The following is a 20,931-nucleotide window of genomic DNA, read 5'->3' on the forward strand; positions in this document are numbered from 1 at the left end:
AAAAGGAATAAGATTAAGAATTGCGTTTTCTGGCTTTAACTTCTTCTTAAGATAATGTGATCATATATTCAATCCCAGAATGAACCATATTGTAATTTAAGAGTCATAGAAACATTTTGAGTGTGGCTTGACCATAATAAAATATGGAAGAAAAGTCAAACACAGTCCACCCACCCAAAAGAAATTCTGAATTTTAGAAGTTGCTTCTGCCAGTTTTAAGCCACCATTTATCTTTTCCCTATAGGAGTTCAAAATATTTAGAAATTTTTTCTCTTAGTTTTAAATTTTTTGGTGTGTCTTGAGGATTGGTTACTTTAATCTATAGGCCAAGTTTCACTGAAGTATTTATCTTTTTCAATGTGCTTTAAGCTAAGATCAGTACTGGGGAAGAGCTGATCTAGATGAAGTGTAAATGTGTATCAAAATCTATTTGTTATTAGAGCAAACACATTAGAAGTGTGTTTTATTATTGCTTTGAATGAAACAAAAATGAATTCCATTCAGTGGTTCAAATTTCAAATATGTGCGGGCACTTTTATATGTGTCTATGTCTAAATGCTGAGGTCAATCTTTCTATAAATTCCTAAGGTTGGCTTGTTTGTAGTGTTGATAAAGGTTCCTTGAAATTAGGATGTACAGAAGATCAAAGATTAAATTGCATTTTTTTTTCCAAAGTGACAATGAGCCTAATTCACTGTCAGTTAATGCCAGGTGTTTCTCCCCCTAGTATTAAGTTCTTCAAAACAGTGGCTGCATAGGACACCATTCACAGAGGCTTAACGCTGGGGAGAAAATGATTACATTAAATCGAATGATATGAATAATTCATGACATCACATTTTGTAATCCTGGTGTTAAGCATAAAACCAGTGGTTTATTTTTCAGCAAAATGTTTTTGTATCATTTTAGATAGTGCATAATGCAAAACAATAACTGCATACATAATGCAAGAAGGATGGTGGTTGAATAGGGTCCTTAATAGTACTTGCAACATCATCTGGGGTGTGATCACAATAAACACATTTTGAGCCAATGCCCATGGGTGCCCAACGTTTGCTGGAATCTTCTGAGTCCAATAGAATGGCTGTCTTTTAATTTGTTTTTGAATATTACACCTGACCTTTACCATGGATCTGAAAGTCAGTCCTTGTATATTGCTAAAACTACAAATCCTTTTGTCCCCTTTCCTTTCAGTTTGCTTGGAGGGCAATTCTATTGGGAGTAAACATCTGATTTTTTAAAAATGATGTTTGATTTTCCAGTATGAAGTTAGAAATTCTAGGAAAATCCATAGAGTCTGAACTTAAATTCTTCTATAAAGAACTTAAATCTTCTGGGAGAAAATGTCAGTTATTTAGCAAGTCAGCCAGGTACTTATTAGGAATGTCATTTATATCTCTGAGACTAAATAAATGGCTCCTTGTCTTATATGAATCTTCTCCCTGTTTTCTAGAGAAAACCTCTTGTATTTATAATTTTCTAAAGAGACTGAGGAGCGCTGTGCCACCTTCGCTGAAACAGTTTCCAGGTCATGTGTGCTGTAGCAACACTCTAACACTCTAACATGAGTCTGATTATTCTGCTGCATTTCCGCCTGAAATAATTGTGTACCTGGACCATCTGCGGCTGCCTTTTCCAGCACCTTCCTGTGGACAGCTCCAGGGCACTCTCTGGAAGCCAGAATGGACTCCTGCTGATTCGCCCACATATTTGTCTTGAATGAAAGAATGGCGGATGCCAGTGGATTTCAAAGCTTTTCTCAAAACATCTCCACATCTGAAGTCTCAAGAGTTTATGCCAAGCATTTGTATTACTCACAACTAATTAAACATACCATCCATGTTTTACAACATGAATGCATCTATCGATAATGTTGTAACCTATATTATTATTATTTATTTGAAACAATACATTAGTAATTACCAGTTGGTCAGTAACCTTGAAATTCTGACCTGTTTAGAATAGAGATGAATGAGCATTTGAATAAGATATTTCTTATTTTAAATATTTCTTCACAAGACTGAATTTGGAACCATGTTAAATAAAGTGAATTATTTCAAAATTACTTAATTTTAATCATGCCAAGAATATTGTTTAAATTTCTATTTTTTTTATGATTCTGAAGCAGACTGCTGGAATGAAGTGATTAAGAATGCTATTAGAGAAAAGTTAAGAAAGTTAGCATTAAGAAGCAAGTTTCAATAATTTGTAATGAGAATGTTTAGTGGAAATTTCCTGATCCAGTTATTGGATTTGCATACAAAAAATGCAGAATGAGCAATCCATGGTAGCCTGCGATCTATTCTTCTTATCAAGGATATATAAAATTTCCTGACTGGATGCAGAAATCAAACTCTGTAAAGAAACTGATATATTTCTGAGGAGCACCAATTCAATGTTAGACACAAAGCACAGTCTTATTGTTTAATGCTGTGCTACAGTTGGATAGTGACAGAGTTGGTTTCCATCCCCCATCTTATTTCTGTAATCTTCTCTAAAGTCACCAATTTTGGATGATGGATTCTGGTTTTGATCATATGATCACTTGATCACTGGAGACCTGCTCATCCTGCATCTGACTATTCTAATATCATAGCACAGCTGCTTTTGTGAGAATCCAAGGATCTCAGGCCTCCCTTCTCCGGATTCTTTCTGATTTAAAGAAACAATGACTCACTTTTGATAGAGTCTATGTAAAATAAGACTGAAAAGGTCCACAGTGTAATTCAAAGTCTGAGTATGGAGAATGATGGAAATGTTACTGCAGATAAAATCCTATTTATCTGAATAGCATCTATCTTAATTTCCCCCTTTCATAATAGGGCTATCCTATACCAAATAAAACAGAACACAAGTTCCAGTGACTATCTGACCACTCTAGGTTGTGTGAATGTGGGAAAATCAATGAGTAATGCAACCTCCTCTTAATCTCTAAAATGAGAAAAAAGAAACTATCTTAGATTTGCTATGAAAATAAATAACCTAACATACAGGAGATCATTTTAACTCCCTTTGAAAATGAGAATATTTTAGCTATTAAAAGAATTCCTTTTCCTTATCTGTTAATGTATTACTAAAGATTTATTTAAAATTGGATTTCAAAATAAGACAAAGCAAACTCATTAAGACTTTTATATACGTTTCTAAACACGCTTTTAAACCTGCCAGATCAGTGATGTGGGCTTCCATGTGTATCTCGCCTTCACACACTTACATGCATAACCTTGAAAGTAATACAATTTGCTGAGTTGGCTATTTTCCTGCCTCCTCAGAACATATGTCAACCAAGCAACAGAGAATTTGCTGTAGCAAAAAGAAAGATAGTTCAGTGGAAGCCTGTTCAATAATTAATCCACTGAGTAAGTGCCTGAATATTTGATAAATATTTAGTCAACTATGTGTGCCATGCAGCATCAGTTGCATACCAAAGAATTCGCAAAGGTAAAAACTACTAGTCAAAGGCATCAAAGATAAGGAGATTTCAGGATTACAGGTCAGAAATGTGCCAGTTATTCCATATAATATGCATCTAGATATATAAATCCACGACTATCCATATGATGCATTCTGAGAGGTGATAGGAGGCATTACCTTGTCCTCCGCCGTGTTTCTAAAATAAATTTGACATTACACTTTAATTCATATCCACTTGCCTGCTCAGGTGTGTGAGGTAAAACATTCGGATGCATACATGAAATAGAGTTCTAAAACAGTTACCCTATGTCCTGTTGGAATTCATACTATATATTACCAGAAAAAGTCTGGTGGATGATCCACTGTCATTACCTCAATGGAAACAGTGTTTGCTTTAGCATCTAGAGACCAGGCATTGAAACTCAGCTTAATAAACATTTGTTAATTCCTTAGGATATTCAATGCACTTGTGCACAAAGAGAAATTAATGCATGTGATTATTCTGAATGCAGGAAATGCAAAATTGAATTCTTGTGTAGTAAAATTAAATAAAATCAAAAACTGACCTCTGATTTCATGGAAAATCCTATTTTATAGCTAGAATTTAAAGTTTTAATTTCCCTAGGTAGCTACTCACTCCTATTACACGCATTCCCAGTGAATTCCTCACAAATTCTTACAAACCCTTCAGAGAGCTCAAGGTCTCCTTTTTTTGTAGCAGCACGCGCTCAACCTCTGTTAGCTCCAGGTCCTGGGCTTTCCTAGGGGCGGGGGTGTGAATCCTTGCAAACAGAAGGTGGGAGTGGCTGCTCCTCTTGGCACCCCCTGCTGGCCAGAGTAGCACTAATGATGGCTCCAGAGAGGCCTCATCTCTCTTCCAGCCCATATGAACTGTTGCCATGGCAGCCACTGCAATAAAAAGGAAGGGAGCCCAGGGGCTGCAGCATGTGGAAGAAAGAGATGACCCCAAAATGAGGCACTGGAATGGAATGCCTCTAGGATTTCCCCCCGCCAAACGCAAAAGATTAATCTTTCAGAGAACTGTTCTACCTGGATTTATTCCCAGGCACCATTCTGTTCCTTCATGATGGTTTCCTTTGCCCAAACTACTGTACTTTGATTCTCTGTTTCCCTATTACAGTTCTTTTTTTTTTTTTAAACATAAGACTAATATGGTGAAAATAGGCTAAACAAAGGCAAAGGGACAGTAAAAATATTTTTTTTAATATTTAACATTAAAATGTTTTTGTTTTGAAAAATTTTAAGACTTTACAAGGTTAGAAACAGTTTATGGAACAAGAGATGGTATAATTTTAAAATGGCAGTATTCCTCAAATGGATCTAGAGATGCAATGCCACCCTGATCAGAATCCCAGCTGGCTTCTTTTGTAGAAATTGGCAAACTAATTCTAAAACTCATATGGAATTGCAAGGGAACTCAATATAGCCAACCCAGTCTTGAATAAGAAGAACAAAGTTGGAAGATTCACACTTTCTGATTTCAAAACTTAACGACAAAGCAATGGTAATCAACAATGTGGTACTGGCACAAGGACAGACATATAGATTGATGGGATGGAGTTGAGAGTCCAGAAATAAACACATGTGTCTGCACTCAACTGATGTTCAACAAAGATGCCAAGACCATTCATGGGCAAAAATAGTTCTTTTAAGAAAAAAAAAACAAAAACGAATAGACACATTAAAAAGAGAGAAGAAGATGGGCCTTTACCTCACACCATATACAAAAATTAATTCAAAATAGACCAATGATGTAAATGTAAGAACGAAACCCATAAAATTCTTAGAATAAAACACAAAGATACATCTTCATGACCTTGGATTTGTCAATAGATTCTTAGCTATGACAACAAAAGCACACCACCCAAAAAAGAAAATGTAAGTCAACTGGATAGCATCCAGATTAAAAACGTTTGTGCTTCAAAAGACATGATCAAGAAAGTGAACTGACAACTCAAAGATGAGAGAAAATATTTGCAATCCATATATCTGATAAAAAAGTTGTATTATCATACATACAGAACTTTTACAATTCAATACTAAAAGACAAACCATCCAATTAATAATTGGCAAGAGATGTGAACAGACATCTTCTCTTAAGAAGATACAAATGGTCAGTTTGCACTTGAAATATACATAACCGTGATTGTCATCAGAGAAATCAAAAAAATATATATAATGAAATATCCCTTTGCCTTCAGTAAGATGGCTTGAATAAAAGAGTCAAACAAATATCTGTGAGAACATGGAGAAATCACAATGCTCATATGATTTCATGGAGAAATCATATGCTTTTGGTGGGAATGTAAAAATAGTTGTAGCCACTTTGGAAAACATTCTGATTATTTCTTAAATGGTGAACATTGGTTTACCATATACCCATAAATTCCACTTACAGATATATTCCCTTGGGACATAAAAAAAACACATGTCTACACAAAAAGTGGTATACAAATGTTATTGCAGCATCATTCATATAACAAATAAGTGGAAACCTTCCAATGCCCATCATCTAAAGAGTCAATAAATACAATGTAGCTTATCTGTATGGTGGACTAGGATTCAGCCATTAAGAGGAATGAAGTAAAGACAGGTGCTACACAGGGATGGGCCTTGGAAACGCTTCACAAAGTGAAAGAAACCAGTCCACGATGGGTCACACATTACTTATATGATTCCATTTACCTGACATGTGGAGATCAGGCAAATCTGCAAACACAGAAAGTTGACAAGTGGTTGGTTTGGGCAGGAGGGGGTGGAGAAATAGATAGGTGATAGCGAAAGGGTACAGGGATTTGGTTAAGATGATAAAAATGTTCTGAAATTGGCTGTGGTGATGTTTGCACATATCTGTGAATATGCTAAAAAATCATTGAAATGTACACTTAAAATGTGTGAATTATATGGTATTTAAATTATATCTCAATAAAGCTGTTAAAAAATGAAATGCCTTTTACAATATTAGAAGCAGTTTACATGGAAAGAGGGCCAACTTTCATCCAAGCTGTGTCCTCGTGTTTCTGTGACCTTTGGGGGCCCCTCTCTTTGGAGCTCCTTTGTTTACGGGCAGCGGTTCCCCTTCTTGTGGGGGGGGGGCTGAGATCCTCCGTCCCTCTGGGTGCGTACAGACACATTGAGCCATCATTTACAATTGGCCTCTTCTTGTTGAAAAACTGCTGGTTCCCCCGGGTTCAAAGCTCTGTGCTTTCCAAGAAAACATTCAGCTTGTTTTATAAAAAATAATGTGAACAGATGAGGAAAGGCTAGAGATCCTTATGTTTTTGCCTCCCCTCAAAAGTGCAGTACATTTTGAACACAGATTTTAAAGACCACGTGACTCAGAGCCTAGAAAATGTCTAACCAAATAGCCACTACAAAGCCCCTCTCCTATGTGTACCCCTTCAGAGTCAAGAAAAGCTAAAAACACAATTTCCAAGTTTCCCTGGCAGCTAGTGGTGACCATAAAGCTTAGTTTATATGAGATACAGCAGAAGTAAAGTGGAGATTCATGGTAGGCTGCTTTCTTAACACAGCTGACACAGAAATTCCCCCCATTTTTTTTTAAATCTTGCTTTGAATGTAGATGTAAGTGATGGCACTACAGCAGCCATCTTGTCATTCTGCTTAAGAGAATCAGAGATATTATCTCTGACATTGGGGTGCCACTGAACCGGTGTTAATATTCCTGACTTCAGATTTCTTGAGTAGGAAAAAATTGCTTTACTTAAGTGCTTCTTAACCATGTGATCTGTAACTGGCAGGTAACAATAATCCTTACTGAAGCATTGTCATTGTAAAATTGGTTGTCTATTTTAAAAGAGTCATGAGAATTCCAGATAGACAGAGCAGTAGGAAAGATTTGGGACAGATGGTCTTATCATGTTCTATATCATGTTGTTCAAATCATAGAATATATGCTATATATATGCTTCATATCTGTATAAGCAACCCCACAATTATAATAATCTTTCTTCTAATAATTTTAAACAAATTTATTCTATCATCATGTAAGAGGACAAATTTAAATCCTGACTCTTTTTATTTCCTGAGTCACGTTTTTTAACACTATAATATTTGATAAATATTTTTAAGAATAATAAATATTAAGTTTATAGAAGGTATTTTTGTGCCTCAATTTATATTTAGTGAAGAAGCTGTGTAATAAATACCGATCGCAGTATCATCAACGTCTAGCAAAAAATGATGAGAAAATCAGAGACATTGAAAACATAAGATCACTCAGATAGCGTTTGCGCTTATACAGAGGAAACACTGATTTAAAAAAGTAGACTGACCTTGAGGAAGTGACGTACAAACAACTGGGGGAAAGGGGACTGAAATATGGTGTAGGACATGGAAGCCTCATGATGACCACACACCAGCATCACCTGGGAAGATCTTGAAACATGCAGATGCCATTTCCATACCCACATTCTGACTTTTTGGTGTCTGAGCTGGGGCCCAGTCTATTACTTTCCATTGCCATGATGAAAATATCTGACAAGAACAACTTAGAGCAGGAAAAATTCATTTTGGGCTTATGTTTTTAGAGGTTTAATCCATGGTTCAACAATTTCATTGCTCTGTGACTGAAGCAAAGTAGAATATCATGGTGGAAGGAAATGGAAGAGAGAAGATACTCAGCTCATGGCCCCCAGGAACAGAGTGTAATTCCCAAGGGCATGGTCCTAGAGACCTGCTTCCTCTAGCCACACCCCACCTGCCTGCAGTTACCACCCCATAATCCATTCAAATGATTAATTCATCAATTGGCTGAATCCACCAATGAGGCTACAGCTCTCGCACTCTAATCATCTTACTTCTGAACGTTGCTGCACTGGACATCACGTCACCAACACAAGAATGTTGCAGGGGACACTTCCCATCCAAACCATGATACCAAGATATTGGGGTGTTTTGAAGATTCTTCACATTTTTCTGATACACAACCAAGATTAAGTGTCACCGGTATGAGGGAAGATTACAGATTTTGGACAAAGATGAAGTTCTACTTGAATCCCATTGACAACTTTTGGTTTAGTCACCTTGGGCAGTTACTGACTTTCTTAGTCTTTTCTCTTCTGTAAAATGGGGATGATAGTAATGCCCTGTCTTGTAAAGATGTAAAAATTAAAGTGAGATGTCAGGGACACCACTCCTAATATAGTGGTCATTTAATATGTGTTCGTTGGGACAGGACAGCATTCCATTGAGGCTCTGTGACACAGCCATCAGGAGTGGGGAGCCGAGAGCTGACCGTATTGTTTCTGGCACTTTGTGGCATAATTGCTTCATTATTAGTAGCATATATGGCATATATGTTTATGTAATCTTCTACTTTAAAATTTACTTTTCTTTCTTTTTTTTTCTTTTTATTGTTTTTTGCTGGAAACTTCTTATGTTCATAGATGGATGAAAATCATGATTCTATTCTCATTTTGTCAATTTTCCCTTTCTATGTCTTCATATAGAATTTGTTCCTTTTTATGGTGTCAAAGATGCTACCACATTTACAATTTACTTTTATAACCTAAGATAGACAATTATGTCAGGATAATCAGGAACCAGGAGCATGCCAGTTTCAGGTGTTTGTGTAGGTCGGTGGACCCTTCTCCTTTTGTTCCATATTGGAAACCATCCTTTTTATTCCCCACCTCTGTCTTTGTGTATATAACCTCAAATTTTCAAGCCTCAAAATATCTGTGGATTTGGGCTGGGGATGTGGCTAAAGCGGTAATGCCCTCACCTGACATGCGCAGGGCGCTGGGTTCAATCCTCAGCACCATATAAAAATAAAATAAAGATGTTGTGTCCACTGAATACTAAAAAATAAGTATTGAAAAAAAATTCTCTCTCTCTCTCTCTCAAAAAAAAAAATCTGTGAATCACCACCTATTTTCTTTCATTTTTAGAGCTCCCCCCTCCCCTGTACATTTTGAGGTCTAAAGTCCTCTTGGGACCCTCCCCACTTCCTCCCTGCTTCTCCTCTCAACTGTGCTGTGTCAACTAGAGGTTCTTACAGTAGAACATTTCATCTGTCCTTTTGCTACTCCTGTCTCCTCTTCTACTTTCAAATGTGCTCCCTTTGTCTTTCTCAATCTCTCTCTCTCCCCCTCCCCCTTCCCCCCACTCCACTTCCCACTATCTCCCTCTACACACACACACACACACACACACACACACACACACACACACACACACACACTAATTCAATGCCACCAGCACTTCTTACAGGTTAGGTATCTCTCTGAAACTATTATCCCTTTCCCTTGATGTCCTATTGTCTCTGTTCTTTTCCCATTTCTATGACTCTTCCCATTTCCTCTATTTCCTTATCTATCTATCTATCTATCTATCTATCTATCTATCTATCTATCTACTACCTATCTATCTATCTATTTAGTGGTGCTGGGGATTGAACCCAGGGTCTTGTGCATGCAAGGCAAGCACTCCACCAACTGAGCTATATCCCCAGCCTTATTTTACTTCTTATGTTCATAGATGGATGAAAAACATAAGATTCGATTCTCATTTAATCACTTTTCCCTTTCCACATCTTCATATAGAATTTGTTCCTTTTTATGGTGTCAAAGATGCTACCACATTTACAATTTGCTTTTATTTTTATTCATCCATACTCATTTGCCTATTTGCTCACTTGAAACACAAAACTATGTGCGTGGTCATGAGGATGAAGATGAATAATCTCTCAGGATAATCTTGAGGTCGTTAGTCTGCTGGCCTGCTGGACTTGATCATCAGCTCAAACAGAGTGTCACAAAGCAAACTAGTCCTTTTACCCCAGAAACGCGTTTCTGCCAAAGGCATCACATCATTCCCTCCGTGTCTTTGCCTTGGTTGTTTGGACCCATGCTTTATCCCTTCCTCTCCTCACACACTGTGCTCAATTTATTTCTCTTTCATCAGGTTCATTCTTTTTTCCTCTCCCTGTGAACACCCTGGTATAAACCCCTGGTATAAAACAGTACAAAATATTCTATAACTGGCCTCTGGACCAAAGTCTTCCCTCTTCTTAGTCTTCTGACACATGACTGCCAAATAATTCTTCCTCAAAGCATAGGCCACATCTCCTATTCAAAAATCAGCTAATACCTTTCTGTGAACTATAGAAAAATGCATGTCTTTATCTATCAGTCAACACCCACCGAACTCCCTGTTTTCTCCATCTACATAAAATATCATAACTTCCAGATTTGTCAGCAATAGTTCTGCATTTCTGTGAGCTAAACCTACCCTTCTTTCCAGTGCCTTTCAAGCCCCTGGTATCTTTAGTCCTCACTAAACACCCTAACCTTACACCTGCTGGTGGACATGGTGATTTCTATGTAATTGTTCAGTATATGTGCTCTGCCCTGGAATGGGCTATTAGCTCATTTCAGAAATGCATGTGCACCATATATGCAAGCAGTAGAAAATTCAACAAATTCTTTTCCTGAGCCAGACCCAAACATTTGTTCACATTGGTGATTTTGCACTTTTAAACTCTCAGTTTTATAAGAGCCATATATCTATATCTATATCTATCTATCTATCTATCTATCTATCTATCTATATATATATATATATATATATATATATACTGTGAGCCTCTCTGATTATTCTCTTGAAATGACTATTTTTCAGAGCAAATAATAATGAATGTTTGGCTGATGCCCTGATAAGTAAAAGAAAGAGCAAAAGAATGTGTGTGCATATGTGAGAGAAAGAGAGAGAACTATGTTTTTTTTTTTTTTCATATGCTTAAGTAGGAGAAACTAAACTACTTGACTTTTTGAGTTCCTTAAGCATAAACCTATTATTTTACTGGAAGAGCACATAGGGCCTGTGAAAAATAATAAACACATTAAAATGCTTTGATGTCCTTTTGTGCAGCGATCACACTTTATCTGCTATGAGAGCAACCCTTTTACTGTCCTAATTTTGATAACCTAGTTCTGCCCAGAATCTTAGTGCTCACACAGGCCTCGGAACTGACAGTTAAAAGGCATGCTTCTGCCTGTGTTCGATGCACAGGGAAAGAAAAATCATCCAACAAGGGTCTTAGAGGGAACAGAGAAGGTTGGGTACTTCCTGTCTGTGGAAGCTGCTTAGCAAAGCCTTTTCTCCTGTTTTCTATTTATTTTTTTCTCCTACTTTTCTTCCCAGAATACTATCCTTCACTTGGCTCAGAATTCATTTTCTTTTACCTGGATCCACTCTGTTACCATTTACTGGCTATTTCCTAACAGTGGAGCAAACCCTCTATCTTTTTTAGTGATTTCTAGTAATCAAACTGTTAAGGGACCCATTGCCAAGGGCCCCTGAATACCAACCCTCAGAGACATTATTCCTCACTTCACCGTTGACATTCCAGGAGGGACAGCCTGGCTTGATCGGGTCCCTCTGCCAAGAACCTGGCCTTCACTGGTCTGGAAAACTGACCCGTGGGGCTTAGGAACAATGCCCAAGGCCTGCTGTGTGGGTCTGTGAGGCTCCCGCCCACCAGCCAGTCTTCTCTGCAACCCCTTCTCTGCTGAACGGAATCACAACTCACTAACGTCTTTGCACCTTTCCCCGTAAGCATCAAAAAACAAGAATGTAGACATTCTCTAGTTGACTAGACATTTTCCTCAGTGGCAAAGTGGTGCAAATAAATATGAATCCTAAAACATTTCAGTTTGATGGATAGTGACGGTACAGCTCCCGGATTTTTGTCACTAGGAGCTGCTTTTATTGGCTCTCTCCTCTGGGATTTTAACATCCAACCGTGAAAGATAAGTCATCTTTCCCCCCATCACCCAAAAAAGAAAATTTGAGCACTTTATGCTCACTGGGGGGGCAGAATATAATTAATTCATGGTTTTACCATGCAGGGACCTAACTTGACTCTATCTCTAGGAAATAAATGACATCCCAGGTGGTAATATGCTTGCTGCTTGGATGACTGACTCTCTCTGCTTTCTTTGCCTAATCACCCCCGTGACCCTGGTATCTGACCTCCATCCATCCCCCCCAGGATTCACTAACTTAACAGTGATCTTTAGGTATTCTCTAACAGCACATACCAGGTAGTGCTTTCTTTCACAAGCGTTCTTTGTCGCTTTTAAGGCTTATTAATCAAGTGTATGAAATGCTGGCCTTAATCTTTCCTCTTCTCATATAATTCTTTGAATCATAGGGGAATATTGACGTATTTTCTGCATACACATATTTTGCTAAAGTTTATCAATGCATGTATATGTTTTCTTAGTTTAAAATGTATGAAAAGGCTTTATAGATTTTGAAGGGTGATGCTAAGTTGGGTTGGCTAACTGATTAACAATTATAAGAAGAAAATTATAAGCACCTTGAACAAATAAGGTGATTGTTATTGAAGTTAGTTTAATTTTTAAGAGTAAATTTTATATATATATATATGGCTAGATTAGTCTGGATAGCCAATATGAGAATGAAATATAATTAATTTCCAGACTATATACATACATGCAATAATATATATGTTTATTTGTAATGATAAATGGAGTTTTTAAAGTATCTGATTCAACTTATTCCTAATATACTATAGATTTCCTACTCAGTAGCAAATCTACTTCTCTCTAATGCCAACATCATCATAAGAGTTGGGAACAAAAGGTTTTGATCGGTTCTCTCTTTTTTTTTTAAGAGTTTGAACTTCAACATGCAAATGTCTATCTCTTTTGTTGCTGATATAGTTTGATTGATTCCTAATTGGCGGAGAGCTGCTGTGGACGTTGGTGGTTTGGGCTTGTACTATGAAGAAAATGGTTCCCTAACCTGGGCTGTTGTTTTTTAATGTGAGCATACATTTAAAATTCTCATGGCTTTCCCTCTCCTCCCCCCAACATGCAAAGCAAAATGCATTTAGCACTGAGCTGAAGAAAGCTGTGGCTGAAGCAAGCAACTCCTAGATCACACAAGCATTAACATATACGGGCATTGTCTCGGCTGCTTCCCTCTGTAGCTTTATATAATAAAACAAGCCGCGTCAAATAGGCTAGGCTGTAATATTAGGTGAAATCTAATTTCAGTTTGGTTATCATATAGCATTCATTTCCCTAAGGGAGGAGAAAAAATTAAATTTGTAAGCTTAAGATTCCAGCTGAAGCAGGAGAAAGTATGAAAGGCTTCCCTCTGCCTTTTATTATTCACTTTATGAATTAGCCTTAGTTTACTTGTTTCCATCGGTGTCGACATATTTCTGAATACTATTAGCATAGCAATCAGGGCTGTTCTCAGGTTATTGAATGGTGTGTTGACTTCCGAAATAAATAGATATGCAGTGTGAAGGGCGAGCTGTCACTTTAGGAGAGCTTTCCTGATCTAAATTAAAAGGCACTTCTAATTGAAAACTATAATAGCAGGAGGGTTAGAGAGACAATGAAACTGCTCAGTCCCTTTCAATTTTCACAAGATTCTGTTACTGAATGTAGGAGAAAAAGCAAAATGAAAATATTAAATTACAAATTGCAATTTAAGTAGCAATATTAAATTATACCTAAATAGCCATATTGCTGTAAAACAATTTTAGATGCTTGATTTAAAGACTCTCAGTACATTTGAGTTTTCGCGATTATATTCTGATTTATCTGTTTTATCACTTAACATATAATTCTATGTTTACTCCAGCAAATGTGTCTTTCTCTATGAAGTCAGAAATTGGTCTTGAAAGACTTTTCATTTTGTGCTTTGTGCTCGCTAATTCAGTATTGAATTAGTTTTCGTGTATCTTTTGTCATACCTGAGGGGAAATGTCAGGGGTGGGGAACCTCAAAGTCAGGACAAATTCATAAAATCTGAGACAATCATTCATGAGTTGTCTGAGTGAAATATTTCCAGAAATTAATAACAGCAAATCAATTATGAATTTAAGTAATAGATGAAATTATTAGCTATTTCAGTTACATGAATAGCTACCAGCTGTCTAAGTCTATATATTTTGGTCCTTGAAGGGTTAACAATTGAGGCCTGTCTATAGCTCATTTCTATAGTAACAGCAAGACTGAGACTTTTTATGGGCACCTAATAATTAGAAAGTGCTAGAAGGTATAACAATATAATGAATCAAAACTGATAGACTTGTGGGTTTCCATAGAAACATGTATAATTATGATAATCGGTCCCTGGCGTACCCTCAGAATCGTATACATTCAGTTAAATGCAATAAACATTAGGCACTATTTAGTGAGCTGTGATGCAGATTAACAGTGTGAGATACAGGGAAGCTATGAATAAAATTGCTGTACAGTTTATCTCAAACTAATTTCCCAGATTGCTTTAATAGATGTAGTGTGTAGATGTGAAAAATTGCAAGTGTATTTTTGTTAGTGGTAAAGCTAACAAAGATAATATTTCATAAAGTGGCTGACTGATTGTTAATTTCAGTGCAGATCAAAATGGGCCGTGGCATATTATTCAGGGTGGGATCTCAGAGCAAATGGCAGATTGGGCCTCCCTTTGCTGATTTATCTTAAAAGTAAATTATAAAGCTTTTTATGGTTGTCCATTTAAAAAAAAAAAAAAAAACCTTTTCTTTCCCTTATTCTACCTCCCTGTTTTAGGGATAATTTTTTCAGTTATGTTATGAAGAGAGAGAATGTAAGGGAATTTTCTCCCTAGGTCTTTCTGATCCAAGAAAAGGCATTGATTTCTTCTGCTTCTTTGCACACTTAGTTTATTTTCCCCTCAGCTTCTAGATTTCAAATGTACTGGGCCTTCGTAGCAGTGCCTTTAATCAGAATTCCACTGTAGGTGTGGTAAAGAAATCATGTGTGTGCTGTGTGTGTGTGCCCACTTACATTGTTTTTTTTGTTTGTTTGTTTGTTTTGGTGGGGGGTGTCACTGTGGAGATGACAGGTTACAGGCTGTTAATTATATTTTTTTAAATTTTTCACTAGTGTGTGAGAAAGTAACACACTATTTTGGAAGATGCCACACTATTTGGGGTGGGGTGAATAAAGGAACTGGAATAAGACGATTTGGAATCACTTGAGATTATTTTGACAGATAATAAGGGGAGGGAGACATTTCTAATCGTGTGCGTGTGCGCGTGTGCACGCACACACATTGATCTTGGTTATCTATCAATATTGCTGTCCTCTGCAGTTGCCCATGATAAATTTCTCAGGCGCATTTCACAAGAGAAATGTGTTTCCCCTGAAGCAGGCGGGATGGCAGTCCAGATATGGGCTTGTGAGATCTGAGAGTCCTTAGTAGTGGAGAGAGGCTGGCTTCAAGAGGAAGTTTCACAAATGTGCTGCATTATCTCTTGCACTAGCTTGAAAAATAAAATAAAATGAAATAAAGAGAAGCCTTTTAGAGAAGAAATGTTTTTTTCCTATGGCTTCAGAGCTGCTCTAAGGCTTGACAGTTTAGCTGGGTAGGTCTTTTCTGTGACTCTGCCCTGCCACAGCATTCAGTACAGGGCGCTTTCAGAGTCACCTGACAGAGCACACTAGCTTTTCTTCTCTTCCTCATGACTGTGGTACCTTCCAATACCCTAATGATTTCTGAAAAAGATTTGTTTTCCAGCCTGGCAGGAGTTGATGTGGTGAGGAAGAAGGTTGACCATGTGCTCTCCACAAGCTTGACTTTCTGCCCCTCTTTCTAGTTTTCCTGTCCAAAGATCCAGGCTGAGAGCTCACAGGTACTCATTTTGCATGATAATGCAGATGTCTAAAAACCCTCCCCTCCCTCCCCCCGCAAAAAATTAAAAAAATAAAACAAAACCTTTTTCATTCTTCTCTTTCTCTGTCTTTCTTTGTCTTATCTACAGGGAAAAAAATAAATAAATAAGCCTAAACAAGCTGCTGCCCTTCTTCTAAATTCCCCATGCTTTGTCTTTTATTTTGATCAAGTTCAGCATTCTCTTTTCACAACTCCTTCCAGTGATTTTGGTAGACAGCATGTTCATACCAGTGTTTATGGTATCTTCCCAAAACATCTAAACATTTTTATGGGCTATTTTATATACACCTATATGAATACACTAATGAATTATTCAACAAATAGACAGCGGCATCTGTACTATTAAGCAAGTCCATACATGTATCCCCCCCCAGAAAACATGTATACATTTGTTACATTATATTTGTGAATGTGCACATGTATAAATGACAACTCAATTCCAGATTTTTGTATTTTACAAGATTCTCACAGCACTTGCAATGGCAAATTATGAATATATGTAACCAAGCAATATACGATCGTGATATTTTATCACCACAAATCACTAGTTTCTTTGTATCAAATTGAGAAATCATATATTTCTGCCAAGTGAAGACATGCTCATTAGTTGAATAAGCATCTCATACTAATATGTTTAAAAATATTGGTTAATTGTTGATTATATTCAGAGCACTATTAGTTTTGTATATATAAAATTATAAAATTTTATTAAAAATTACATTATGACACCATCTATTCATTCCATATTTATTCAGATAGGTAGTTGTTGCCAACTATTTCAGTAAGAAATGTTGAAAAGAACTACAAATGAAGGGGGGATACTAGGGGATAGGAAAGGTAGCAGAATACAACAGTTACTAATAGGGCATTATGTAAAAATGTGGATGTGTAACCGATGTGATTCTGCAATCTGCATTTGGGGTAAAAATTGGGAGTTCATAACCCACTTCAATCTAATGTATGAAATATGATATGTCAAGAGCTTTGTAATGTTGTGAACAACCAATAAAAAATAATAATAATAAAAAAGAACTACAAATGAAACAAATTCATAAATTTTTTGAAATGTTTTAACATATGTTTATTGAATACCCACTATGTGATAGGCATAGTTTTTGGTTGTGGAGATTCAGCACTGAGCCATCTTCCTGCCCTCTTGTAGCTAAAAGTCTAATGGAAGAAAGTATAAAACAGACAAAATAAATATCCCATGATAATAAATGCTATGAAATAAATCAGACAAAATCATGAGGAAAACAAAAATAAATTAAGGGAATATATTGAACTTGCATTCTGATACTGAAAACAAAGAAATGCCCAAATTCTTAAGTATGCTATAGACAGACACCAGAGTGTTGGTATTTAAAGCAGAAGATTCTAAAAAGGAAACACTAAAATAAACATTGGTAAAATAGTAGCAGATGCCTCTTGCTATGCTGACCTATTTTTTTTTTAATCTCCCTCAGTATATCACGTATGACTTATATATGCCCTGAGAGGTAGACAGGTATTACCATCTTCATTTTACAAAGAAAGAAGCTGAGATACAGAATTGTTAGTCTAAGTTCACACAGACAATGTGTCGAGATGTAAACTAGCTCTTCTCATTCCCAAACCTGTGCTTTATTATCAGCAGTGTGCCTCTATATATTAAGAACAACTAATAATTAGCAACTTCAGCACCACACAGAAACTTATCTAGATTTCTTTATTCTTTAACAGTCAAGAATTCTGTTTCTATGAAACTTATAACTTGACTGGTCACATCCCAAGCCAACCATACACTGAGTCTCTCCACTGTACCAAGAACAGCCATTGTTCTAAGCACTCTAATTCAAAACCTTCCGGATTGAGAAGGTAGAATCTCTTCCACATGGCTGAATCTTTGCTGTTCATTTTAGTTGAGTACTATTGCTGTGAGGATTTTTCTACAGTTTCTCTCTCACTACATACTGTGCCTTAAAAATAATAGCTAGATTGTGGAACAACTTAGGTGTCCCTCAATAGATGAATGGAAAAAAGGAAATGTGGTATATATACACAATGGAATATTACTCAGCAATAAAAGAGAATAAAATCATGACATTTTTAGGTAAATGAATGGAGTTGGAGAATATAATTAATGCTAAGTGAGCCCATCCCAAAAGAACAAATACCAAGTGTTTTCTCTAAGATAAGGAGGCTGTTCATAAAGGGGTTGGGAGAGGGAACAAGGGAGGATTACACAAACTCTAGATAAGGCAAAGGGATGGGAGGGGAAAAGAGGGGGAATGAAAGATGGTGAAATAAGATGGACATCATTACCCTAAGTACATGTATAAAGACATGAATGGTGTGAATATACTTTGTATCCAATCGGAGATATTAAAAATTGTGCTCCATATGTGTAATATGAATTGTAATTCAGTCTGCTGCCATATATAACAAATTAGAATAAAAAAGATTAAAAAAATAAAAAAGTAATTATACAATAGACATACTCATATTTGCATGTAGTAATCCTCATCATTGGGGACTTTAATCAACATTTGATGACCATTTGATATTACCATTAGACTTATGTTAGTATTTTTTTGTCTGCTTGATTAAAAAATTATTGATTGGCTTAATCACAAAATGCAATAAATGTAAAAAGTGTATACTAATTTTATGAATATGAGAAAATTTTCTTCCTTTGAGTGTAATCAGTACTAATGACCAGTTTGATGACACAGTGAAAATTAACTAATATTTTGATAGATTTGTTTAAATAAATTGTTTAGATGGATATCCTGATCACCTAGATGCTTGTACAGAGTAAACTTCGCTATTACAGTGTAGCTTCAGACGTGTGTAAGAAACAAATAAGTTTTATTTAAGAAAGCACTCTTAGTGTGGGTTTCCTAGTTTTAGTTTTAATTCTTTTCTAAATGGGGAAACGAAGAAAAAGGTAATGATTCCTGCCTTTTCTTGCTTGCAGTGTCCTCTGTGGTCTTGTGAAAGTCACACTGACTTTTGTCTATTTACTTTTTCCATTCACAGAGCTAAAAAGTTATTTCGGACAGTGACTCTGAATGGTAATTAATTCCAATGATCAGTGTGAGCTTGCATACAGACATTTGTGAAATGATGTTTGGTTGTGAAATGCCAAGTTCCCCTCCTGTTCTCTTTGGTAATTTGGTAAATAGAAGTGGAATTTTATAGAAGAGATGGGTGAGTGCACACCCTTCTGTTTAGGCAAAGTTGACCTCTCTGGATGAAAACTGTTGCTTCATTTAGTAAGGCTCTCTCTTCATAGTTCAGCCAAAGGCATCCAGGCAGGGGAAGGATTGCTGATACTAAGTTAGATGAGAACACCCACTGAATCTTTTGGGTCTATAGCTGAAGCCTATTTACTTGTTTCATATGCTATTCCCAATCACACATACACAGTGTTCAATTTACAAAAAAAAAAAAAAAAAATTCTTGTAAAAATGTTACAAGATGACCATTTACTATAACTCAAATATCCCACAGTCTGTTGGTTAAACAATGTATAGCCAGTTGGTGAAAAGTGATTCAAACATTAAAAGACATGTTGATGACCTGGTCAGATATACATGATATATTGCCAAATTAGAAAACTAGGTTAAAATAGGACACAGAGTATTATTAAATATATACATGAACAAACAAACAAACAAAAAGTAGTCTGGGCCCCAAACACTTAAATATGTAGGTAGTAGATTTGAGAGAAATTTTTCTGCTGAAGTTTTTACTCACATTTTCTAAAATAACCAACTAGAATAATAGAAATTTTAAAGCAAACAAAAATATTTCTACATTATGACATTAACCATGCACATATACACACATACACATTATTCTTTTCTGTAAGCTCTTGATTTTCTCCAGTGAAAATGTATGATTTTTATCATCAGAAAAAGAAATTCACAAAATAAAAAAGAAAATGGCATATTTTCTAAGTCAGTGTAAATAATGTATCCCATAAAGATCAGAATAGGACCACCTACAGTATAATCTGCAATAGAAGGCCTTGTGGAATCCATGCATTACGTCACCTATTACCAGGAGGCCACAAGTCAATTTTGTGCCTTTCCTTAATCCTGTTGGCAGCTGTATTTGTATGAATACATATTAGTTCCCATTTTTTATAATCACGATGTAATGAATTCATTTTCTCCAGCACTGTTAGGACTCTCCCTTGCCCTTCTGCAGCAGGTGTTAGCTTTCTTTGCATGTGCCTTGCTTTTTCTTCCCTCTCTTGGAGCCATTGGTCATCTTGGCAGAAGTTTGGTGCTAATCATAACTACTGATGTTAGATGCAGGTATTAATTTGAAGCCTTTAGTTTTTCTAAACTGCAAACTCGAGCTTCTCCATCATGTCATGGAAAGGTTATTTGAAAACCACTGCTCGAACATACAAAAAGTAAAAATTTAAAACTAACCAATGAAGCCAATTGAAAAATGATGAAAGAAAAATAGACCGCAGTGTTAGAATCTGACCAAGCCAGAAAATGATTCATTAAGTAATCCCAGGATTCCAAAGATAGTAAGATTGTTGGTCATTTTTTCCATTTCTTTTGAGTTAGGATATATTAATTCTTTGTATGATTGTTTTTGATATGTCCTGAAAATAGTTTTTAAAAAAATAAGAGTTAAGACTGGAGATGTAGCTCAGTGACAGAAGACCTGCCTTGCATTTGGGAGATCCTGGGTTCCATTTCTAGCACTGAAAGTAACTCTCAAGTAATGAATTTGCTTTTGTCATTGTTTGACACTTGGATCTCTTTTCTCACACACCAAAGGGTG

This window comes from Ictidomys tridecemlineatus, chromosome 7, assembly GCF_052094955.1.
Source record: "Ictidomys tridecemlineatus isolate mIctTri1 chromosome 7, mIctTri1.hap1, whole genome shotgun sequence".
Classification (NCBI taxonomy): Eukaryota; Metazoa; Chordata; class Mammalia; order Rodentia; family Sciuridae; genus Ictidomys; species Ictidomys tridecemlineatus.